This window comes from Balaenoptera borealis (assembly GCF_965194805.1).
Source record: "Balaenoptera borealis genome assembly, chromosome: 8".
Classification (NCBI taxonomy): domain Eukaryota; kingdom Metazoa; phylum Chordata; class Mammalia; order Artiodactyla; family Balaenopteridae; genus Balaenoptera; species Balaenoptera borealis.
In genome coordinates, this window is record NC_138865.1 from 87,554,264 (window position 1) to 87,580,664 (window position 26,401).

General features: G+C 41.6%; 1 protein-coding gene across 14 annotated transcripts in view; it reads right to left on the minus strand.

Annotated features, from left to right (window-relative positions):
* FBXO10 (F-box protein 10) overlaps positions 1-13,661 on the minus strand; it is an 82,746-nt gene extending 69,085 nt beyond the window's left edge. For 10 of the 14 annotated variants that reach the window (XM_082403837.1, XM_082403843.1, XM_082403838.1 and 7 more), the window contains exons 1-2: positions 13,536-13,651; positions 10,387-10,479 (exon numbers count right to left, since the gene is read on the minus strand). The gene's annotated coding sequence lies outside the window, so the exon portion shown is untranslated. Of the gene's footprint in view, positions 1-10,386; positions 10,480-13,535 lie in introns of all 14 variants that reach the window. The other 4 variants (XM_082403840.1, XM_082403841.1, XM_082403844.1 and 1 more) reach the window with 3 other exon arrangements.
* Positions 13,662-26,401: the final 12,740 nt, after the last annotated feature.

Consider the following 26,401-nt stretch of genomic DNA (forward strand, 5'->3'; position numbering starts at 1 on the left):
GAAATAAACCCACACACCTATAATCAATTAATTTACAACAAAGAAGGCAAGAATATACAGTGGAGAAAAGACAGTCTCTTCAACAAGTGGTGTTGGGAAAGCTGGATAGCTATATGTAAACTCAATGAAATTAGAATGTTCTCTCACACCATATACAAAAATAAACTCAAAATGGTTTAAAGGCCTATAGGTAAGACATGACACCACAAAACTCCCAGAAGAGAACATAGGCAAAACATTGTCTGACATAAATCATAGCAATGTTTTCTTAGGTCTCACAAGGCAAAAGAAATAAAAGCAAAATTTAGCTTTTGCACAGCAAAAAAAACCCATCAACTAAATGAAACAACAATCTACAGAATGGGAGAAAATATTTGCAAACAATGCGACCAACAAGGGGTTAATATCCAAAATACATAAACAGCTCATACAACTAAATATCAAAAAAAAAACCCAATCAAAAAATGGGCAAAAGACCTAAACAGACATTTCTCCAAAGAAGACATGTGCCAACAGGCACATGAAAAGATGCCACACATCGTTAATTATTAGAGAAATGCAATCAAAACCACAATGATGTATCACCTCACACAGTCAGAATGGCTATCATCAAAAAGTCTACAAATAAAAAATGCCGGAGAGGGTGTGGAGAAAAGGGAACCCTCCTACACTGTTGGTGGGAATATAAATTGGTACAATCACTATGGAGAACAGTATGGAGGTTCCTTAAAAAACTAAAAATAGAGCTACCATATGATCCAGCAATCCCACTCCTTGGTATATATCCAGAGAAAACTCTAATTCGAAAAGATACATGCACCCCAATGTTCACAGCAGCACTATTTACAATTGCCAAGATAAGGAAGCTACCCAAGTGCCCATCAACAGACGAATGGTTTAAGAAGATGTGGTATATATACACAATGGAATATTACTCAGCCATTTGCAGCAACACGGATGGACCTAGAGAATATTATACAATACTTAGTGAAGTAAGTCAGACAAAGACAAATATATGATACCACTTATATGTGGAATCTAAAAAAATAATACAAATGAATCTATACACAAAATAGAAATAGACTCACACAGAAAACAAATTCATGGTCAACAAAGGGCAGGGGGGAGTAAATTAGGCGTATGGGGTTAACAGACAAAAACTCTTACACTATACATAAAGTAGATAAGCAACGGGAATTTACTGTATAACACAGAGAACTATATTCAGTATCTTGCAATAACATAATGGAAAATCTAAAAAATAAATATATATAACTAAATCACTCTGTATACTTGAAACTAACACAATATTGTAAATCAACTATACTTCAATTTAAAAAAATGTATTCAAGTTTTGCCCTTCTTTTTGCCACTGGGGCCTCTGAGCTATGGAATTAAAAGTAACAAATATCCCCCAAGGCCTGTGCCTGTAAAGAAACAACAGTGGGAACTTGTTTGGATGGGAGGGAGCAGGTCCTGAGGTAGACCTCAAGCTGCTCCTTTTTTAATGTGTTCCCAAGAGTGTGAGAACTCAGGGTTTCTGTGTGGCCTCTACCTAACCGCACAGTGGAGGGATCCACATGCCTCTGGGCCACCTGGTGTCCCCAGCCTCAGTGGGGAGGGCAGAGGCCACCCTCTTGGGAGGTGAGTCCCATGAAACTTGGCTCTCGACAAGCAGACTCTACTGCTTCCCAGCCCCGTGACTTGAGGCAAATCCTTTAACCTTAAATGAGGTTAAAGTGAGCCTATTTCCTCATCTGTAAAGAGGCTAATGATGGCTATCTCACTACCCTTCATGAGAATTTTGAGAATTTCCAAAGGAAAAAAATCATTTATTCAACAAATATTCGTCGATTGTCTACTACTATGCTAGGCACTGTTCCAAGTACTGACAAGCAGTAAATAAGACAAGACCCTCAGGGACAGGCAATACATTTAAAAAATAACAACATAAATGCTAAGAAGAGAAATAAAGCAGGCTAAGGCGTGTATGTGTCCATGCACACATGTGCTATTTTATTTTTTAAATATTTATTTTATTTATTTATTTTGGCTGCACCGGGTCTTAGTTGCAGCACATAGAATCTTCCTTGTGGCATCTGGACTCTTAGTTGCAGCATGCAGACTTCTTAGTTGCGGCATGCATGTGGGATCTAGCAACCCAACCAGGGATGGAACCCAGGCCCCCTGCATTGGGAGCACGGAGTCTTAGCCACTGGACCACCAAGGAAGCCCCACATATGTGCTATTTTAGATAGGGTTGTCAAGGAAGGTCTTTGAGGAAGTGACATTTGAACAGAGACCTGAATGACATTTAAAGCCATGGGGTAAGATCACTAGAGAGAGTGAAGATGACCAAGGTCTTGCAGGCCTAACATCTAAAAGGGCATGAAATAGAAAAGGACTTGATAAAGGAGAGACTGGGATTGAACACCCTGAGAAAACTGTACAGAACTCTGGTCAACATGAGGCACCAGAACCAAAGCATTGCTGTGCTTTGTTCTGCTGTCTAGGCTGCCACTGCTTCTGAGAGCGTGGCTGCTGTGCCCATTTAGGTCATTGAGCATTATGATTGGTCGGTAAGTTAGGGTCAGGAATAAAACCTCTAGTGACATCTCTGCAGCTCACTAACGCTTTTGTGTGAGTGGATGTGTGGGGTGGGTGAAGGGGACGTGAGGAAGTACCGAGTTACAGCACAGGGACTACCCCTGTGAGAAGTGAGACAGCACATGCAGACGTAGGGCGGCCAGGTGACACATGGCCTGAACACCTGCTGTGAAGAAATTCACTGTGACAAACTAGACATTCTCTGCCCTCAAGGAGCTTACATGTTATATAATACTTTTATTTACTGTCTGTCTCCCCTGAGTAAAATGTAAGCTCCTTGAGGGCAGAAACTCTGTATCACTGCTTTGTATTATGCCTAGAACTATGCCTGACCCACAGTAGGTGCTCAAATAAACACTTAATGAATGAATGATCACCATCATCATTATCTGGTATATCAGAACAGCTGAGACTACTGAATAGTCTCAGCTATAGAATCCATACTGCGAGATAGATCCTTATGGAATAAAAAAAAAAAAGTAAATAAAACCCAAGTATGTAGTCAACACTTGCTATGTATAGGACTGCGTGGTAGGCACTGCAAGGAGTCAGGAATCAGATAAAGACCCCACCCTCAAGTCTGGTAGGAGACAAAGATATCACTCCCAACGCACCACCCCCACCCCCGCAGAAAACCCCCCAATACAGGGAAAAAGTGCTCAATGCCATAAAAGAGGGAAAGCCCGTGTGTACATAAAAATGTGTGTGAATAAAAATGTGACCCTTAGCTAGTGGAATCAGCCAGTTATAACAGAAGGCAACAAAAACATCAGGAGCTACTGTTTACTTAGCACGACTGTCTGAAGGGAACAGCATTAAGCACTTTTCATGCGTTATTTCCTTTTATTCTCTCAACATCTCTTCAAAGCCTTACAACTCAGAATGTTGTTTCCAGGACCTAAGAACTGGTTAGAAACGCCAACTCCTGGGCATCATTCCATACCTACTGGATCAGAATTGGCACTTTAACAATTTCACCAGAGAATCCATATGTATCGTATGTTTAAGAAGCACTGATTTAAAGTATGTGTCTTCATTTTACAGATAAAAAAACTAAGTGAGACAACTTAGGTGACAAACGGCTTACCCCAAATCACTCTGCTAGACTGCAGCAGAGCCCCCTTTTGAAGCCAGACCTGACCCCAAAGTCTGGGTTTTTAACCATTAAGCCAAGCTTCACGGAAGAGCTGGCATCTGAGCTGGACTCTGAGATATGGGTAAAATTGGGGCATCCAGAGAATGCATGAAGGGGGACTGTGGGCAGAGGAAACAGTGTCAGCCAAGCCTCCAGGCAGGAAACTTCCAGCTGGGCTGAGGACACAGTAAGGAGAAGCTCCGTCTGGCCGAAGCTCTGAGAGCCTGAAGGGGTCAGGGAGAAAGATCGCTGGATCAGTTCACGCAGTTTTTGTTAACTTGGGGGGCAGTGAGAAGCTGCCTCGAGACCCAGCACAGATGGGCCTACCCCATACTGACATGAGTCAGACAAAAGGGACACAAACTGCTTCTAGTTGGGGCTCTGCCTCTCTCACTGGGTAATCTTGAAGGCAGGGACTTAACAACTCTGCGTTCATGTCCCACCTTTGTATAGTAAAAAAGAATGCACTTACTTCTTACCTAGGGGAGGTCACATCAGTATCAAAGTGGTGGGAACTTTGCTTTTAATAAAAAAGGGGCGGGGGGAAAAGCCAGGACAGTTCAGAACTCTAATATTTTCAAGGGAAAAAAAAGATATTTTCCTCCCACATTATGAGACATACTAAACATCAGTGCAAATAACTATTATACAAACTGCATTCGTGGAGGAACTGTAATGGGTTAATGATTTTAGATTTTTCTTCAAATCAAAGTACATTTCCTAACGTTTTGTGGATTTTAGTTGGAAAGTAAACAGAGATTAAAAATACAGTGAACCATGAAAAAGCCCCATACACATACCTACACCTACACACACTATTGGAAAGTGAAACAAAACTTAAAGCTTTGAAGACGACAAAAATCTCATCTGCGCTTTTTATCATTTCTTCAAATCTCAGTTCTCTTCAGCCTGAGAAATAAACACTGTTTATTTTCAGCTCTGAAATTTGATGACACAGACCAGAATGCTGTGTTCTGATGCACGTATAGTGCTTTCTGATTGTGGCTGGGAGCTGTAAGGACCCTTTCTCCCTCCTTCAGTGCACTGACCATTCATTCTCACCTAGGAGAGTGCCCTGGGTCAGGAAACCCAAAACCTGGGTTTTAGTCCTGATTCTAATTCACTTCGTGACCTTGAGGGGGCAAGCAAAGGTGTGTTGAGGGCTTATTAAATACCAGGTGTTTTTTGTATGTCATCTCAATAAGCGCTTCTAACAACCAGAGAGGTGGTAGTCTTCTTATGCCCAATTCCAGGAATACATGGTTAACCCGTTTTTTATTTAGTCAGTAAGCAGCACAGCTGCTGTTCCTAGCCTGGACTGAGTCCAAAGCCCCTGCTCTTTCCACTACAACAGCCTGCCTCCTAGTTTCCTGCTTCCTAGTTTCCTTTCTGAGGTTCTGGGGTTCCTAACTTGTGACATGATAGTCAAGGACCTTCTATCCTCACCATTACACATAAACTCACAGATCATTAAATAAGAATGAATTTACTCCTGCAATTGTTACGCAGTAGAGTATCACACAGTGTCTGAGTTGGATGTGACACAGCAGTACTCTGTTAGGAAGCCTGGCCCAAAGATTTAGGACCTCAAGCCAGATTTTGGGAAAATCAAGGCACCTGTGCCCAGCAGCAGACCTGTGGCCAGCAGCGAGCTGTGCAGCAGCAATGAGGAATGAATACAGACCTTAAGCCGGCCCCAACCAACCCGAATCAACTACCCCAGATAGTCCCACCAGGCCAAGCGCTCGCTGGGTGTACAGGATTCTTTATTGTAACTGAGCTAACAACGTTTGTAGCTGCCGACCACCTGATGGCAAAGAGCGTGAGTTTTCTTTTCAGAACTGTAGCACTGGAAGGGCACTGGCAGCAACAGAAATCCACCCATGTGGGCACTGCCCCCAAGTTCTGAATGTCTGCTCTAGTGAGTCTTCTGACTGCAAGTGCAAATAAGGGAGAGCTTATCATAAGAGTATATGTGGTATTAAGGGTATAGGATTTTATGGAAATACAATAATAGAACCAGAGTAGGTCTGGGCTTCCCAGAATCTAGAAAGGTCTGGATCAATGGCAGCCCCAAGGCCCTCAGCAGCCGGAGTCTGGGTCTTCACTCATCGCATGATTCAGTCACTCTCCAAGGGTCTGCCCCATTCTCTTTTTGCCTGGAGGCTACACAAAATTTTCTCTACCTCACTGCTTCTGCTTCCTCCTAAGATCAGCTAGCCAGGACTCCTCAAAGGCTTGACTCTACCTCATGGTTTCTTTCTAAATACCATTTCAGCTTCGATTTCTATAGCTAAGTGTCCAACTGTAGTCCCCAGTTCAAATTTCTAAGAGAACATGCATCTTTCTTTCCACTAGGTCACATCAGAGGTCCCTGGTGAGACTATGAATTGGCTGTTCTTGGGTCTGATGTCCATCTCTGGTTCAGTAAGTTCTGACCAGGGGGCAGGGATAGAGCAAGATTTTATGGTAGAAACATGGATGTCTGGGGCTGCCCCTGCATGAACAGGAGTTGTGGATGTAGAAATTTCTCTTAGAAAAGGCTGGGGGAATAGCAAGCACCACGGCTGACATGTTGAAAACATCTCCACATACTAGAGAGCCCCACACCTCTGCTGCTGTGGACCACCAAGATGTCCTCAGCCAACAATGCTGAAGTGCCAAGTGGTTGGTGGGTGAAGGAGGTGGTTGTTTGACCGGCTTCCTCCTTCCCTGTCAGTGGGCTCATGAACAGGTAATGTCCTCCCCTTTTTTTTCTTGTACAGATTAACTGAGTTAATTCCAACTGCAACCTCTCTAACCCTCTTCTTTCTTTGTATCTCTCCTTCAGCCATTACTCAGTGTAGGGATGGTTGGTAGCTGTAACTTTTGTCTGCCTGGCACACCTTCCCTCTTTTGGTTTCTTAGAAGAACCCCACTCCCACTTCATTTAGTCCTGGTGGGGCTGTCATTCAGAGTGCCTCAGTCCTCCATCCACCAAGGATGGATACTTGACCCAAAGTAGGTGATCAGAATATCCCCTCCCCCTTGCCAGAGATGGGGACAACTCAGAAGAGTCTATCTGAGGAATGAAGCCAAATTAAGACAAGCAAGGTTGAGTGATTGAGAGAGACAGAGAGAGAACCTTAAAAATATTTTTTGAGCCCCTGGATCCAGCTATGCAGTTTTATAAGCCAATAGATTTTCTTTTTAAAGTTAAGAGTGCCTAAGCTGGTCACTTGCAACCAAGAGTCCTGACAAATATACACAAAGTTTTCTCAAGGAAATTCTTTGCTCTCTCACTTTTTTCCTCCCTCATCTCATTTGTTCCACTTGTGGGTGCTTAAATGACTCTAATCAAAGCTGACACATTGTATTACAACAAGTCTACCACTAAGCATCAAGGGGAAAATACAGTTCAGGTGGTCTAACGTCCCGGAACTATCCAAAAGAAGAGTAGAGCTATTTATGACTTCCATAATTTATCAACTTTCGTTAAGTTAAAATTTCAATGGTAACCATTAAAGAAGAGCTAGTGCATAATGTCCAAACTAGAAGGAAAAAAAGCAAATGATTAAAAATAGTGCCCCCCCCACCGCAAAAAAAAGGGAAAAAAGAGCTAAAATGAAATGGAGTTCTAGCAAGACAAACACACTGAAAGCATAAAATATGAACACAAACTTAAACCTAAATACATCTGTGGTTATATTAAATGAATATGAGCTAAATATTCCAGTTAAGAGACAAAGGCTATAAAAAACCAAAACCCAATTATATGTTATTTATAAGAGACATATCCAAAACACATATATAAAGGATGAAACTAAAAGGATGGAAAAAGATATACCCTGCATAGATTAACCAAAAAAGATGCTGTAGCTATACCAATATCAGATAAAATAGAGTTTAAGGCTAAAAAAATTCTTTTACTAGAAATAAAAAGGGCAACTTCATAATGATAAAAGGTTAGCACACTAGGAAGTATAACAACTTTGTATTTGTATGCACTTGATAATTGGGCTCAAAGATATAAAGCAAAAAATTAAAAAGGGGAAATAGACAAATTCATAATCACAGTTGTGTATTTTAACACATTTCTCTCTATAATAGCTAGAATAGGCAAAAAATCAGTAAGGATGAAGATTTGAATATAATTAATAAACCTGATCTACTGGCATTACATAGAACCATTACATAAAATCCAATAATTTTAGAATTCATATTATTTTCAAGCACACATGTAACACTTACAAAAACTCACCATAAACAGAACCCTAACAGAAATATCAACAAATTTAAAAGATTAAGATTATACAGAACAAGCTCACTGACTACAATCAATTAATAAAAGATAACTAGAAAATACTCATATGTTTGGAAATTAAGAAACACATTTCTAAGATACCTATGAGTCAAAGGGGAAATCACAATGGGAACTAGAAAATATTTAGAAATAAATGTTTAAAACACTACATATCAAAACTCGTGAGCTCTTGCTAAACGGTATTTGGAGAAAAATGTTTAACCTTAAATGGAAAGAATAAAAATAAAAAGTATAAAAATTAATGAACTAAGCATCCATTTCAAAAAGTTAGAAGAAAAACCAAAATATATACAAGGAAAGTCAATTTTTTTTTTTTAAAGAGCAGAACTTAAAGAAATAGAAAACAAACTTACTACGGAAAAAAACCTATGAAGACAAAAGTTGGTTCTTTGAAAGGAACCTCTACTGAAGCTCAAGAAGAAAAAAAAGAAAGAAAGCATAAAAATGAAGTCAGAATGAAAAGGGGATATTGCTACAGATGTTGCAGACATTAAAAGAATAATAAGGAAATATTATAAACAACTTTATATAAATTTTAAACCTTAAAAGAGACAAATTCCTAGAAAAATATTACTTACTAAACTAACTTAAGAAGAAATTGAAAAAATTGTCCTAGAACCATTAAAAAGGTTGAGTCTATGGTTAAAAATAACATAAGAAAATAAACTTCCAGACCCAGGTGGCTTCATCACTGAGTTCTCTCCAACATTCAAGGGACAAAGGAGGGGAAACTAATATGGATGGTGGAGGTGGAAGAAGATGGGCATTAGTTTGATCTCTGGACTAACCGCAGCAGCAGGGATTGTAGTTTGTCCCACTAACCTTCCTCTTGTAAGTTTCCCCAGAAATTGTGACCAACCAGAATCCTGGAGAAGTTGTATCTGGATGGAGTGAATTTAACATAGAAGGGAATGTATCAGATGGATTATAGAGAAAACCATTGGTGTCCCACCCAGATCCTCTTTACTGGCTAGCACATCCATTCCCCAGATAGAAGTGTCAGCTGATAACAACACACAGAGGTCCCTTCTCCAGAAAACTGCCACCTCACCTAGTTCTCTTCCTCTCCTCTTCCCATCCTGCTTCCCTCATTCTCTTCCTGAGCACTTCTCCCAGTATACCATTTGAGCATGAGTCCCCACTTCAGGTCCTGCTTCCACAGAATAGGGTCTAAGATAACAACATTTAAGAGGATGAAAAGAGAGTCACGGAGTAACAGGTACTTTTAAAACATATAACTGACAAGGAACCACTAACCAAAATTTATAAAGAACTCCGATAAATCAATAAGAAAACTGAAAAACAGGGAAAAGACTTAATAGGCAGTTTACAAAACAGGCCATCTGATTAACCAACAAAAAAGTGCTCATCAGTAGTAACCAAGGAAAGAAAATTAAAACCACAGAGATATCATTATACACCCATGAGAATGGTTTAAAAAATTTAAACCAACAATACTGAGTCATTTGCAAGGATAAGAAACAACTAGAACTCTCATATATTGCTGGTAGGAAAGTAAATTGGTAAAATCACTTAGAAAACTGTCTGGCATTATCTAGCAAAGCAATTCCACTTCAACATATATAAACTCGTTCACATACACAACAGAAAATGTCTAAGGATGTTCTTGGCTGCACTGTTCTTGTGTTGCTTATAGTTTCTGAATACCAAGTATCTGTCACCTATAGGATGAATAACTACATTGTGACATTCATAACATAAAACACTGCTGGCGATAAAAATAAGTGCGGTCAACACATGGATTCAGCTCACAAAGAAGTTGAGCAAACGAAGCAAACACAAAACGCACACAATATGATTCTACACGTATGAAGTTAAAAAACTAGTAAAAATGAACTGTATTGTTTGGGACTGCAAACATAGGTGACAAAACTACAAAGAAAAGCAAAGAAATGACTATCACAAAAGTCAAAATAGTGGTTTCTTCTGGGGAGGCGCTTATGATTTGGAAAGGGTACTGAGTACTGGCAATGTTCTATTTCTTGACATAGGCGGTAGTTACATATGTATTTTCCTTAGAATTGTTAAACTATACATTTATGGGCTTTACTCACTTGCATTCTTGTTGTATCTCATATTTTTAAAAGTTTAAAACAAAGACAATGAAATAAACATACTGATTATTTTTTGGTTCTTAGGCAAGTTGAGGGAACTGAAAATCCTTCATTTTTAAATTAAAAACTTGCACCCCCAAATCCCTAACAGGATATATGTCAAGTAAATTTTCAATAATGCCTACTTCTCTTAGGACTATAGGTGGACAGAGTCTCTCGGGAACAGATATATGCTTTCCCAAGAGTCACCAGAGTATTCCTCTTACCTACGAAAAGTGAGGTGAGTAGGCACCCAAAGTCCTGGAGTAGGTATCTTGGTTAAAGGTTAGCATTCCTGAGTATCCTCAGTAGGCAGAATCCTGGAGAGGAGTAGAAGCAATGTGCCAAAAAGCCTTGGGTTAGGGTTAGGCAGAGAAGGGATTCAGCCTCCAAACCCTGATAAAAGGTTTGAATATAGGGAAATCTATTGGGTGATCTGGGGTGACCCTGACCAAGGCTGCTAGTAAGAAAGGGCCCTATGTGCTGCCCAAACAGGGGAGACTGGAGGAACCCAGCCTGGTGACAAGCTCCACACGTGGCCCAGAGTGCGGTGCTTTGGGAGAATGGCTAATCACATTAGCATAACCTGAAAAAGCTCTAAACTTGGAAGCCAAGCATGGGATCAAGCTGGCAGGAACGTGGTCCAATAAAGGCACTGAGCAGCAGTGACCACACATCCTTAGACCGTGCAGGGCAGCTCTTCAACTGTGATATGATACAGCTGTGTCAGAAATAACAATGTGGGTGGACGGCTCAGACTCTGCATTTCTCTCCCCTCTGGAGAGTGGAAGTAAGACTGACTTCTTTGGAGTGTTTGAGCCCCCGTGGGGCTTGGAAGTGGGAGACATCGGAATTCTCACTAAAAAGAGCATTAAGGGACTTGGGAGGTTATTTGGAAAAATAAAGAAATATGTGACTGCTTAGATCCCAACTGGCGAAATGAGACACACAGGTTAAACATCCAAAATGAAACAGACAAAATCTTAACCAAATGTCTCTGCTTATCTACCTTCATGTACACAATATCATGTGTATGAGTAGGAAACTAATACATCACTAAGCTAACAGAAAGAGTAAAGAGAGAAATAAGGAAACATCTCAGACAAAGCCCATGATAGGTGACTTAAGAGAAGGTTCATTCATTAAGGCAAACTGAAAGAACAAAATGCTTCTTGTACTGTCTATTATCACTATGTGACTGACACACGTAAAAGGAATTTGTTTCTTTTACATCTTCCCTGAAAAGCTTCTCAGTATGTGATGTCTTCTTGGTTGCCCAGGACAGGATCCTTCCCACCTCTGAAAGCTCTTGCTGGCTTGCAATCTACATCTTTATCAGAGCCCCACTGATTTGCCCCTTGCATGTGGTAATGCCTTTGGATTATCCCTCCAAAGGTTCTGAGATACCTAAACCAGGGTCTATACGTGTTTTTATCTCTGTTTCTACTTATTCCCACTCCTCTTGGCCCTGCCACTGATGCACGATTGTTAAAGGAAACAGGCAGGGAGGGAGGAAAGAATAGTATGACTGCACTGTAACTGAAAAAAAAAACAAGAGAACCACCACCAGAAAACAAACCCATAGGGAACTGCGGACTTCTTGACCATGTATTACTTAACAGCTACTTGTGCTATCATAAAAATACAATTCATCTGATAACCATGGAAACCAAAATGAAGGCACTGTGGTGAGGGTGGATCTTTTCAGAAATCTAAAAACAGTAAGAGGCCTGAAATCAGAAAAAGAAATCCAAGCGCTGCAGGCCAGAGGAAATCCTTTACTAAAAGCCCTGACAAAGCAGCATTTTCTCCAGTCTCTAAAATCTCACCAGGCTTCAACAAGGGCTCTGGGACTGCTGTGACTGATCATGAAACAATTCAGGCCTCTCTGTGTGCTTCTCTGTCCCTTGGGGCCAGCTGCTATGAAGAAGGCTCACTGGGAGCTGGAACTTATTATTTTAAATTGTACCAAAAACCAGCAGAGGAATGTGTGTGTGTGTATTTCCTCTCCAGCTCCTAGCAGGTATACAAGCACAAAGTGCTCCATAAATACCTGTTGAATAAATGAAGAATCAGGCTAGAACTCACGGAAAGCACAGTGTCTGGTAAACAGTGTGTGTTCTTTCCACCACCCAGTGCCAACATTCTGTTGGGTCCTGAGAAAATCAAAGTCCTATCCTCAATTCTGGGTCCAGTTTCTCCGTTTGCCTAAGGAGACAGCTGGATTAGATGGTTTCTCAGGCATCTTCCAGCTCTGACAGTCAATCACTGTATTGTGCTTTTTTTGGTGGCAGCACATGCCTGGCACTTTTCTTTCCCCTCAGAGGGAATCTGATACCCGTCTGCTCCAGTAATGTTCCCATCCTGCCTGACTCATTTGGTAGAAACAACGGGTTCACAGGCCAGTTGTAAATGAGAAGGCAAAGGGGGCCCAGACAGAAAAAAGGGGAAAGGGTTCCACTTGGCCCCTTTCTTAGGAAATCAAAACAGCACTCTTTTTAGGACTAAATATACAGAAACGGATGTGTGATTATTCTAAACATCCCTCACGTGAATGTCTCTCTAGCTTATTAATTTAATACTTGTACTAATAGCACTAATTACTGAGCATTTCTCTGCCGGACACTGTGCTAAGTCCTATTACACTCAATTCTCACAACAATCTCATGAGCTGTTAAGGTTATTATCTTCTTTTAACAGATGAGGGTTCTATCTGGCTCGAGAACTCACAGTAAGTGGCAAAACTAGGATCTGAACCCAGGTGTAACTGACTCCTGAGTTCTGGCTCTTCAAATGGCTTTTCCATCTGTTCTTCACTGTAGTCCTGTGAGCAAGGGAGGTCAGGGGTTATCACCTTTACTTTAAAAATGGAGAAACCGAGTCTCGGGAGAGGATTGCGATTTGCACAAAATACAGAAGACACTTAAAAGGTGCCCGGCCTCAGACACTCGCTCCTGCGTTCCTAGGTGAGGGTTCTTCCCATCTCGAGTCTGCTTCTTCCTCTTCCACTTCACTAACACACTCGCGAAACCTCAAGGCTGAAGGCAACCGCAGAATCCACCTTCCCGGCCCGATCGTTTCACAGGAGGGGAAACCAAGGCACAGCTGTTCTCCGGCGCAGCTGAGCCTCCAGGTGCCAGCAGAGTGCGGGAGCGCGGGGCCCAGGGCGGCCTGAGGGCACCCTTCCCGGTCCCGCCGGGGCCAGGTGCTCAGCCTCCGGCAGGACCAAGCCGGGCCTCCTCGGCCGCGCGCCTCGCAAAGCGCCCCAGGTCCCCGGGAGGCAACCCCGGACCGCTCCCCGCTCCGGGGCCTGGGCATCCCGGGGACGCGGGCAGAGCCACTTTGCCCGCTGCCTCCGCGGGCTGTCCCCCCTTACCTCGCCGGGAGCTGTCCGGGACACTCGCCCACAGAAGTGCCGACCGCGGGCGTCGGGGCCGCAGCAAAGACGGCGTCGCGCGGCCACGGGCTGCCGGTCACGCCTTGAGCCCCGCCTGGGGGCGGTATTTGCTGGGCCGTTGCGGGGCGGCGCTGTCACGTGACGCGCAGGGCGGGGGATGCCGGGAGCGGCGGTCGCGCGGCAGGGCTGGGCTTCCGGACCACCGCCGCGGAAAGGATCCCTGCGGAGTCTGCGCCGGGAGGGTCGGGAAGGGAGACGCTAGGAGGGGCGGATGAGTCTTCAGATGCTGCGAAGTCGAGTTTGCGGAAGGACAACTAAGGCTTGTACTGCGTGGCCCCACAGGGGCAGAAATAGAATCACTGGGTGGAAATTGCAGGGAGGCAGCTGGGGTCGATATAAAGATTCTTCCAATCACCAGTTATCTATCAGTGTAATGGGATGTTCCAGGAGGTAGTGAGCAGCTTTGTAGGTGTGCACATGAGGACTGGGTTCATGCATTCAACAAACTGACCGCTGGCTATGGTCCAAACAATATGCTGGGAGTATATATTAAATAATTTTATGTATAGCACAATACCTGCCACATAGTAAATGTTATCTAAGTGTTGTTGTTGCTGCTGTTATTATTATGGGCACAGAGGTGAACGAAGCTGATATGGTTTCTGTCCTCAATTTTTGATTGAAGGTAGACATTAATCAGATAGCACTTAAATAAATATGTATTTTAATTTGTGGTAAGTGCATTGAAGGAACCCAGATTTAAAACTAGGGGGCAAGGGAGGGTGGTCAGGGAAGACCTTTCAGAGAAAGGAGTTAGCCAGCTGGAAGAGAGGCAGGGAAAGCCTGTGTGAAAGCTCTTGGGTGGGGTGGGGCAGAGGAGAGTAGATTGCTCTTTGGGTAAATGGAAGATGTCCAGTTTGTCTGAAGCGTATTGTGTTGACAGAAAACAGTGTAAGTGAAATTCAAGGCAGGTAGGGACCAGATCATGCAACATTTAGGTCACAATAAGGATTTTTAAATTTTATATAAAAGGAAGCCATTGAAAGGGTGGAGGGTGTAAGTGATTTGACACCTTTTTTTTTCTTTTTAAAGTATGATATTTCGAAAAAAAAATTGGAAAAAAAAAAGTATGCCAGCTACTATGTGGAGAATAGACAGAAGAAAGAGTGGAAGCAAGTAGATTGGTTAAGACTTGGACTGGAGTAATGGTAGTGATGGTAGTGAAGATAGAGAGAAATAGATTTGAGATTTTTTTTTGAGGTAGTCAACCTGGCTTGATGTGGGAAATTAGGGGGATTCCCCAGTGTTCTAGCTTAACCTGACTGGGCCCATGAAAGTGTTATTTAGTGAACTTTTGTAAGGGGAACATATTGGGGAGGAGGGTGGAAGATCAAGAACTCAATGTTTGACTTGTTAAATTTTAAATGCCTGTGTGCCATCCAAATGAAGAGATCAAAATGCATTTGGATACAGACCTCTGGATTTTAGAAGAGAATGTAAGCCTCAGAAATCTAACTTAAGACTGCTGTGAAAAAGAAATCATTGCACCAGATTGAGGTTTGTAATAGCTGATCTCTGTGATCCCATTGACCGATCTCAGTCCTTAGTTCTGCAGAATGTATTCTATAAAAATATATTACATCTATTATTACCATATGATGAATTTAGTATTAGTACTAAACTCAGGTGAGGCCCAAGTTACTATGCAGCTTCTCTTTTATAAATGGAAAAAAACACAAAGAAACACACACCCTAAGGCCAACAGTTTATTTTAAGCAAAGACAAAGCTGTACACACAGTAGCTAGATACAAATAGTAGACCACTCTGACTTAGGTCAGATCAGATCAGAACAGGGGAGGTTCACGCTACAATGAGCATGATGATTTATCTCATTATGTATGACTGGCAAAGCTATAACATGTTTAATCCTTTGAAGAGTGTCCCATTGTATGAAACTGGTAGTCCAGATGTCTCAAAAAGCAATCAAAAGCCCGAGTTTCCGGATTTGTGTCAGCCAACATTATTGTTTTGGCATTTCTATAAAACAGCTAAGCCTTTCAAGGGAGTACAACAGCCGCTTTCTATAAGAGCATGCTGTCTGTCTTTCTCATTAGTGGTGCAAACATCACTTGTCACATAGAAAATTTGTTTTTAAATGTAAGTACTTAACTATAAGAACGTCATTTGTAAACCACAGTTGAGTCCCCTCTTCTTTCTGCCCTCATCTCACCTGGAGAGGACCTGCTCATCTTTGCATTCTGATACATAGTTGGTATTTATTATAAAATGAGTAAGTACACATACAGCGTCTCCTCAGCTATGTGAACTTTACTTACCTTGTTTTATGGAAAAGGGAGGCTCAGAGTGATTTGCCCAGGGTCAACATAATAGACATGTGTCATTCCTTTTTGGCTGCCCAGTACCTGAACTCCCTTCCCACATTTGAGAATTCCCCATCTTATGAGAGCTTGTTGGGAATCAGAGCATGCCTTTCACTACAGAAGCTGAAATTCAGATTTTTTTTTCTCTACTTCTCCATGTGACCCTGACACTACAAATTAAATATTCCTTGGACTTTGAATTGGGAGCCAGAGATACAGCAAAGTTGTATCTTGGAGTAATTCTCTTTGGTGACCATGGCAAATGCAGCAAGATGAAGTTCTTTGAGCAATACTGGCTGCTGTCATAGTCCAGGGAACTGTGGCCTTGGTAATAAGTGGTGGCATCTAATCTTCAGCAGAGATGGTGTCCTCACTGTGCCAGTTGTATGGAGTGACCAGGTGACAAAGGGTGATATTCCAGTTGCCTAGTCTCCAGGCCTCCTAGTGATGCTAAACTACCTATAATCCTTTTAATGAATTACTTTTCTCCTTAAATCTACTAAAACTGGATTTTGGTGTTTACAAGTTAAAAATCTGACTCATATAGTCACATAACTAATAGCAGAGCTGAGGACTTTGAACTAATTCTAGTGTTCCTTCCTAACATAAATCTGTATTCTCCAACAACCCACATTTTCTACATTACATATCAATGTCTCTAAATCACCCTTTGTTCACCAAATTTATCTTTTAATGTCAGCTGATTAATGAATATTTCAAGCAATTGTATGGTGAGGCAGCTGCCAGTGGAACATTCAGTTTCAGATGTAGCATTATCAATGTACAGTTGTTTATGTAATATTGAATTTTTTTGTATTTTTGTCCATTATAGGCAGAAAATGGAAAATGAAAATACTACTACTAATGTGACTGAGAAAAAGCTGAAAATAATCAGACATGCTTAAAGCAGATCTTTAGCCTTAGCAGAATGCTTATTGGACTAAAGCCAGCTGTGTTTCTGAAGAAAACAATTTAAGAACCTTTTATAACTCTGAAAATATTTCATAAGATACCGTGTTTAAAAGACAAAGTGTATAAGTGATTGTGTAATGTTTTTACCTCTCAGTAACAAGTCTGTTCAACTTTCATACATGTGATTTCTATGTTTTCGTGAACTTGCACAAAAGCAGGCAAATGACACCACATAAGCATAGCTGTAAAACTGAGCACACAGAAGTAGCAACTGTTCATGGTCTCCTGGGTGACATCTATAATAGAGTAGGGAAGAGACCTGGTGCTTTATTTCTAATTTATTATTGTAGCCTTTAAAAAATAAGGTTACTAAGGCTTTGTTGTGTAGTATATTTTGGAGTTGTAGTATATATACTAGCCAGCAGATGTCAGGATGGGATCGCTTTCTTAAGACTGAAGTATGAAAACACAATAACAGGAGTTCCTGAAAGAACTGAAGGTCTTCTTGTTCTTCTGTGCACAACACACTTAAGTCACACTTGCCTCCTTCTTCCTTAAACATATATGCTTTAACACTTTTTCAAAGCCCACTACCCCCCCGCCTTTCATGTGGACAGTTCCTATTCATCCAAATCTTACTTCGTCACTTCCTCAGGGAGCCCTCCCTGCTTCTTCCCCAACCCAACAGGCCAGGCTCCTTTATTCCATGTTCTCACAGCTACCTTTACTTCACTCTCCTAGCAGTTTATATAATATAATGACATAATCATTGATGAACTTAGGTAATGTGCGACTCCCCTGCTATTCTGTAAGCCTCTTAAGGATTGGTACAATGACCGCATTCTTCTCTTCTGTATCCCTCACCTACCACAGTGCCTGGTCCTCTGTAGTCACTAAATAAATAAATATCTGTGACTGTGCACACCTCCACCAGGTAGATTGGGAATATTTTTTCAGAGGCCTGGACAATGGGTAGTGTCCGAAAGCCAATCTTTCTGCCTTCAATTCAGCCCCTTCTTTGTAAAGATATTATGTGGGGCAGAAAAATGTGGGATAATACTTGTATTCAAGAGGAAAAGACAGTGACAAAAACTTTTCCCTCACAGTGGCAATCCCTTTCCTGCTGTAGGGTATCCATGTTCAGCTTCTTACACATTTCCAGTGAAGAAGTGCCCCTTCTGTGACCTTGCCCATCTTGGTCACAGCAGTTGTTAGTGAGTTCAAGAAGGAATCTTCCCTCTCGGCTTCCAAACCTTTATCCTATTGTGCCTTCTAGGACCATAACTTTCTTTGACATAACAACCCTTTTAGTTTTTAAAAAACAGCTCTCAAACTCCTACTATAGGTCTTTTCAAGGCTAACCACCTCTAATTCTTTCAATCATCTCTCTAGCAGCATGGTTTCCAGACACCTTCAGTACTCTGCCAAACACTACTCTGCCAAGGGGGCTACTCCTGAGGCATCTGTCAGACCTGGAGACCTTAGTGTTGTAATTTTACTGATGCAACCTAAAAAATTGCTTTCATCTTTAATTTTGCTTAATCTTATTCCTAAACCAGTCCAGAATTTCAGAATTTGAAAAGACCTTAATTTAAGGTCTGGTTACCCAAAGCAGATCCTGGGCCAATTAAGTCACCTGGATGCTTTACAAAATAAGAGTTCTGTGCTCCATCCATAGCAATTCTGATTCAGTAGGTCTTTGTAACAAAGCTTCTTGTGTGGTTTGCAGCTCGTTTTGGAAAAGCCCTCTGCACATGCAGCCTGACACTGCCAGTGTTCTTTTCCCTATTATACTTGAACTTCTCCTTTGGCAGGTATCTGTGTATGAAAATGCTCCCAACTGTCCCTAGTATGCATTCTTTAATTCCCAAGTACATGACACCTAGCACCCATTTACTCTTAAAATTTTGTGTGAAAAGAACATCAGTTACCCATAAACATGAAGACATATTTACCTTAAGTCCTTTTCCTACCAAGAAACAAGTATTAAAAATATGCTATTTTACCATTTAATTTACACATGGAATTGGGAAGAAGGAAATAAGTGATAGTCTGAGTCTATAGTATCTAGCAGTTTCTAGGCTCCCCCCAGTTCTTCCTCTGCTACTCTGTGTAAACTCAAGGAAGGTGAGATAATTAAGAGTGATCTAAGTTCAATACACTTAAGAAAACAGGCTGAAAAAAATTAAGTGCTTTCTGTCAGATCAGGAATAAATAAGCACCTTGCAACTTAGGGAACAACAATGTAAAAAATACAAATTCTTTTTATGGTGATGAACTTCTTTATTTTTAATAATTTATTTTATTTTATTTATTTTATTTTTGGCTGCGTTGGGTCTTTGTTGCTGCAGGCAGGCTTTTCTCTAGTTGCAGTGAGCGGGGGCTGCTCTTCATCGCTGTGCGCAGGCTTCTCATTGCAGTGGCTTCTCTTGTTGGGAGCATGGGCTCTAGGCGCGCGGGCTTCAGTAATTGTGGCTCACGGGCTCAGTAGTTGTGGCTCGTGGGCTCTAGAGCACAGGCTCAGTAGTTGTGGCGCACGGGCTTAGTTGCTCCATGGCATGTGGGGTCTTCCCAGACCAGGGCTCGAACCTGTGATCCCTGCATTGGCAGGCGGATTCTTAACCACTGTGCCACCAGGGAAGCCCTATGGTGATGAATTTCTAAACAGTAGTAGAAAGCTTGCTAACAGGGAGGGTTAGGTTAAAGAGGGAAAAGTAGATGTTAAACTAAATGCCTTTCTCTTCAACTTAAACTTTAACAGCATCATTGTTTCAGTAAGCTAACAACAGTATTTTACTAAGAATGATTTTTTTTTGATTTAATAGGTTTGAGATTTTACTTACACTTTTACTTTTATGTTCAGTAAAGAATCCTTGTCGTTTCATATGCTTGTGACCAGTGAAAACAATGGATATTACAAAAATTGAGTATGAAATTCTATAATTGATGTAAAGATTCAATAGTAAGCTTATTAAATTTTACTCAAAAGTACACTGAAAACATATAAATGCTGAACTTTACTAATGATGTTAAGATGAGCAATTTATTTGATCATCTCCTGGCTTTAATTCTTATCTACCACATTTCTAAAAACTTTTTTTGCAATATCTTTATTATTTTAAGTAATCTCTATATTGCTTCCCTTCTATCAGCTCAAATAATCAGAGACAATGCAATTTGAATTTGGGGAAGAAAAGCATCATACAACCTCCCATTGCCGTACGTATCACACCCAGCAGTGGTCTTCATTATGTTTCGCATTGTCCCATAAAAATTAGTCTTCAGTCTCTTGGTATCATGAACATATCTGCACTTAGCTACTTTCTTTCCTCCTAAATAAACATATAACTTGGGGGAGGGTAAATTGTGGTAGTAGGTTAGATGTGGTCCTTGTCAGATTACTCCATATATGCTTAGCTGTGAAACCAATAAACTTTGATCTTGTGCTAACAGCCTGAAGGGCCACAAGTTGGAGTTTACGTCTCTCTTCAGAAAACAGAATGAATGGATTCTGTTTTTCAGGATAGGAACTTTTCTCTCCAATGAAAGTGAAGGAAAGGTATTTTGGGCATAACAGGTCTTCAGGGCTACTTCCCACTCCTACAGCTGCCCTCAGCAGGACTGACCCTTCTGTTTTCTTCCTGGCCATCAGCTCCCTCCTGCTTTTTCCTCCTTATCCAAGCTTAGATGCCTTGTGCATTATTTCAGTCACTCCCTGACCCTGTCAGATCACCTTATCCACGTGGCAAGCCCCACCCCCGGAAGAATCCAACCCTCCACCTTCTCTGAGCTTAGGCAGCAGAGCAGTGCTAGAGAAAAAGCCCACATCCAAGCACTGCAAATTCATGATCACCTATCTTAACTGGGGTTCTAATACCATCTGACCTTTTTCTAGTCAGCTCACTCTCACACTTCCCACAACTAGTTAAAAAAACTTCTCCACTCTACTTCCATTCTATTATTCAATGAATACTGAGTACCTACTAGGTGCCAGGCACTCTTCTAGGTACTGGGATACTACAGTGAACATAGTAAGACAAAACCCCTGCCCTCATCAAGCATATATTTAGCGAAAGGAGACAATTAACAAAATAAATAAGGAAAAACTATATTAAATAAGTGCCAGGAAGAAAAATAAAGAAGGGGGGTATAGAGTGCCGAAGAGCTTGTAATAAAAAAAAAAAATGTTGAAATATAATGTAACTATAGAAAAATGCAAATATCCTAAGTCTACAACTTGCTGGGTTTTCACAAATTGAAACATAACCTTTAAAGGAGTTGGTAAAGGCCTCAATGGAAAAATGCCATTTAAGTGGAGACCCAAGGAGAGGGAGTGAGGCACTTGGAAATCTAAAGGAACAGAGCGTCCTAGGCAAAGGAAACAGCCAGTGCAAAGACCCTGAGGCAGTAGCATGTCTCGTTTGTTTGAGGAAGCAAGGAGGCCAGTATGGCCAGAGTGCAGTGAGGGAGAGGAGAATCATAAAAGATAAGATCAGAGAAGTAATGAGGCCCAGACTGTACAGAACTTTGTGGGCAACCAGAAGTGCTTTGGCTTTTACTCTGAATAAGACAGGAAGCCACTGAAGGTTTTTCAGCTGTAGTGACATTTTCTGGCTTAAATTTTCAGAGAACCATTGATTGCTGTGTTGAGGACAGACTGCAGAGGGGCAAGGGTGGAAGCAGGGAGTCTAGTTAGGAGGCTGTTGCAATAATTCAGAAAAGTGATGATGGTGGATTGGACCAGGGTGGTGCCAATGAAGTTGGTGAGAAGAGGTCAGATTCTGATTCTAACTCAAGGGCCAGCAGGGTTTTCTGAAGGATTGGTGTGGAACGTGAAAGAGAGGAGTTAAGGATGACACTCGGGGTTTTAGTTTAAGCAACTGGAAGACGGAATTATCATCTCCTGTGACTGAGAGAGTAGGTTTCATGAAAGGGGAAGACTGGGAGTTTGTTATTGGACAAGTTTGGAATTAAGGGGAGAGGTGTAGGCTGGAGATATAAATTTGAGAGCTCTCAGCCCATAAATGGCATTTAAAGCCAAGAGATCAGGTGAGATCACCAAGAGTCAGTGCAGAATCTATACTGTAAATAAAGAGGTCTGAAGAGTAAAGCCTGGGGCACTGCAAGTTTCAGAGGTTAGAGATGAAGAACCAGCAGAAGAATCTGAGGAAGGGTGGATAAGTGGAATAGAAAGGGTGAATAAGAGGAAAATTAAGAAGGCCCACAAGGTGGTTAAAATAGTAAGAGGTAGTGTGTTAAATGCTGCTGACAGGGTAAGACAGGTCAGTGTTAACCTTAACAAGAGCAGTTTCACAAGATTCGTGGGGATGCAAACCTAACTGGAGTAGTTTCAGGAGACAATGAGAGGAAGGAATGAAAATAAAAACCACCTTATTGAGGCATTTAACTGAGAGCAGAAAAATGGGATGGTAGATGGAGACGGCTGAGGATTCAAGAGGACTACGGTAGATGCTGTGCTGAACCACCCAGATCTCAACTTTGGGACGAAGGAACTCATTCCCCCAGCGGCTAGGAGTGTTAGCTGCTGACACCTCACAGCTGCATCCCCCTCAGGTCAGCTGAAGGAAGCTGCCTCCACTGAAATACACCCGCCCACCAGTCCCCATGCAACGGCTAGTTGATGCAAGGGTCCAAAGGCCCTGCCCTCTTGCCTTGTTCAGGACTTCTCTGAAGGGCCATCCCAGCATCAGTTACCTGTGGGACTGACTAAAGCTGCTTTTGCAACTAGGGCGACCAAACATTCTGGCTTGCCCAGGACTGAGAGGTTTCAGTGCTAAAACTGGGACAGTCCTAGATGTCCATATTTGCAGCTGCACCACAGTTCAACTTCTCCTGCCCAAACTTGTTTCACTTGCACTCGAAAGTGTTTTTCCCAAAAATATTCCCCCCAAAACCTCCTGCACAGAATCTCAGCATCTGCTCCAGGGAACAGACTGGCAACAGGGCTTTTAAAAAAAATTCTTTTTAAAATAGAAGAAATCACAGCCCTTTTGAATACTATTGGGAATGATCCAATAAAGAAAGAAAAGTGAGGGAGAACGGCTGGATCATGATCCTTGGGTAGTTGATGCGGGTGGGACTGATTGCGTGCATGTGGGATGGGTCTGGCCTTAAATAGGAGCGGACTTTCCTAACAGGAGGGAGGGTACAAATGCTGGTGGGTGGGTTATCAAGGGGTAAGTTTATGGAAGCTTTCCTCTGGATGCCTCTATTTTCTCAGGGAAAGAAGAAGCAACATCATGAGCTGAGCTTGAAGATGAGGGGAGATCCTGGAGGTTTGAGAAGGTATGAAATGTTTATCTCGTGGAGAAGAATGAACTAAGGAAACATAGTGGTCCTGCAGGACCCAACTGAGGTTCAGCAGTCATTATTTTCCAGGTAGAACCTTTCAGGATGTTTCTTTCCAGACACTTTCCACTGCACAGAGTAGGCAAAGAGCTGGATTTAACCAAGGTGGGGTTTTGCTAGAGAAGTACAATGAAGCTAGAGGGAGGGAAGAGAGTTGCAGGCGTATGCAAGAATGATTACAATGATGGCTAATGGAGTGTAAGTTGAGGCATGAGGGCAGTGAAGCACAGAAACTAGGTGGTAGGGTGAATAGATCCATGATAGAGTCTGGTGGGGCTAAGTTATTTGTTTTGGAGGAAGGAAATTAAATCTAGGCTATGGCTGTGGGATTGAGTGACTAAGACTAAGGAGGACTGAGGTCAGCAAATGTCTTTCCAGAGAAAGCAGATCTGGGCAGAAGGAAACTCTCAACTTTTCCCCACCACATCTAAACCTTTATTACACATGGTAGGCAGAATGCCCCCACCCAAAATGTCTATGTCCTAATCTCCAAACCTCTTAATACGTACCTTAGATGGCAAGAGGGACTTCGGAGATGTAATTAAGGATTCAAGGAAGACTCCCTGATTTCTGGTTTAAGCAGCTGTGTTGATGGTACCATTTACTGAATTAGGCAACAAGTTTCAAGTGAAAAATAATGGGTTCAGTTTTGGACCTGCTAAGCTGAAAATATTGGTGAGATGGAGATGCTGAGTGAGCATATGGTATCCAAACATGGCCAACATTTCAACTGGAAATAAACATTGGGAGTTTCTTCTAAATAGATGGTAATTAAAGCCATGGTCTTTAATGGGCTGGAAGTTTATAAAGAGAAGATAATCCAGGACCAGAAAGTATTTCAAGAATGATCACACAGTCAGTGAATAATAAAGTTTGCAAAAGATGGTAGAACAGGTAAGGGATTTACCCTAGATATGAAGAGGATGAGGCCATGATAACAGGAGATGGAGGAAGGAGTGCTATAAATGTACTAGTTTGCTATTGCTGCTCTAATTATTCAAACTTAGTGGCTTAAAACAACACAAATTATCTTACAGTTGTGGAGGTCAGAAGTTTGAAACAGGTCTTAAGCGGTTAAAGTTAAGGTGTCAGCAGACCTGTGGTCCTTCCGGAGGCTCTAGGGGAGAATCTGTGCCTCACCCTTCCCAGCTTCTGGAACACAGAGGCTGCCCACATTCCTTGACTTGTGGCCACATCATTCCCACCTCTGCTTCTGTTGTAATACCTTCTCTGACTCTGCACCTTCTTTCTCCCTCTTATAAGACCCTTGTGATTACACTGGGTCCATCCAGAAATAATCTCTACACCTCCAGAGCCTTCCCTGAATTCCTTCTTTCCCCTACACTACATTTATCCGAATCAATACTGGTCTGCTCATTCATCCTCCTTGATCTCCCCTTCAAACCTAGTCTCTACATTGCATCTAGGTTTAAGTAAGCAATTTTGAACTCCCCTTGATCAATATGGTTTGAACACCTTAATCAATATGATTCCTGCCTGGCCCTCCCTTCTGTAACCTTTTCCCATAGACAACCACCATTAATCCTTCAAGTCTAAACCTCCAGCAAGGTGAGGTCCTCCAGACGTCCACTTGTATGGAATCCTACAATGATTTATAGACCAAAACGGCAGTCCCATGACTGTCCATTCCCAGCTTCTGGTACAAAAGCATGGCATATAATAGAAACTCAGTAACCGATCAATGAATTATTAATCTCTGGGACTTTAAAAAGCCAGACCCTATGTGACATCATTTTCCCTATATAATTTGCAACAGAACAAACGTCTCACCTTTAAAATAATGAAACGGTTCTGTAATGTTGGAGGCCATTTCACACTTGGCCAAATTCTGCCCTTCACTTCAGAGCAGGTGTCCTATAAGCCAAATCCAGCCTGCCACAATTCTGCATAGTTTTATTTGAACACAGCCATGCTCATCGGCTTACATATTGTCTAAGGCTGTTTTCACACTGCAACTGAAGAGCTGACAGGGACCACAGAGCCCACAAAGCCTAAAGTATTTACCATCTGACTGTGAACAGAAAGCTCTCCAATTCCTGCTTTAGTGGCTTCTTTGATGACCTAAGCTACAAGCAGAATTTATCCAGTGATCAAGTCATAGCAAAACAGAGTAAAATGTCTGGCCGATTTCCTTTTGATACTATCTACAGCACTCTCTGGTGCTTGGATCTTATAGGTAAAGAGAGACACTCAGCTCAAGCAAAGGAGGGGGAAGAGAAAAAGTTGATTCCTCACTTGTTCTTCATTCCAACTCTAGGCCCAAGTTTACCCACCTACAAACTATGGAACACACTGTAATCGAAATGCTAACTCACTTCACAGAAGAACTACAAAGAGCAATGATAAAGCAGTTTGAAAATGAAATGCACTGGTAGCAGAAGAACACTAGCCTAATTTAGGAGTAAAATTCCTACTTCTGTTTTCTAATTACTATTTCAGAACTGTTAATTACAAGTATTAGACACCCCCGGTGGAGTTTATGGCCTGAATTTTTAAAAGTCAGCTGTAAAAAACTGCACCATCACATTTTCTCTTATTGTAACTTGAACATGTGCTGGAACCAGGGTAACAATCACCACCCCCCACAAAGAAAAGCACTAAAGGACAGGGTACAATAAATAAACATTAAAAGGCCCTAAACCTTGGCCAGCTGCTATTTATTAGCCACTGAAACTTCCAGTCTCAAACTCCCCATCTGTAAAATGGCATTAACACTGATGGATTAAGGCTGTTTTTAGGTAATGAATTTTAAGTGTTCAGTAATTTTGAAGTTTGTATATAATTAGAGGATAAGCATGCTATCTCATAGCATCTGGAAATATGAATGAAATCTATTAGTGGAGTGAATGCCAGCACAAATCACTTATAAACACCTTATACCAAAGACGAACCATTAATAACAACTAGTGTTTACGAAACGTCAGCACTGTGCTCTACTTGCATTTTCTCATTTCATCCTTACAACACACTGAAGTAGACAGATGTTTCTATTATGCTAATTTTACAGATGAAGAAAATGAGATACAGACATTCAGTTGCTACAAGTCATCCATCTCATAAGCGTTGCAGCCAGGACTCAAAATAAGGTGTTTATGATCACAGTACTATATACTGCACCCCTTTAAGTCAGGGATGGATATAAATTACCAACATGAAACACA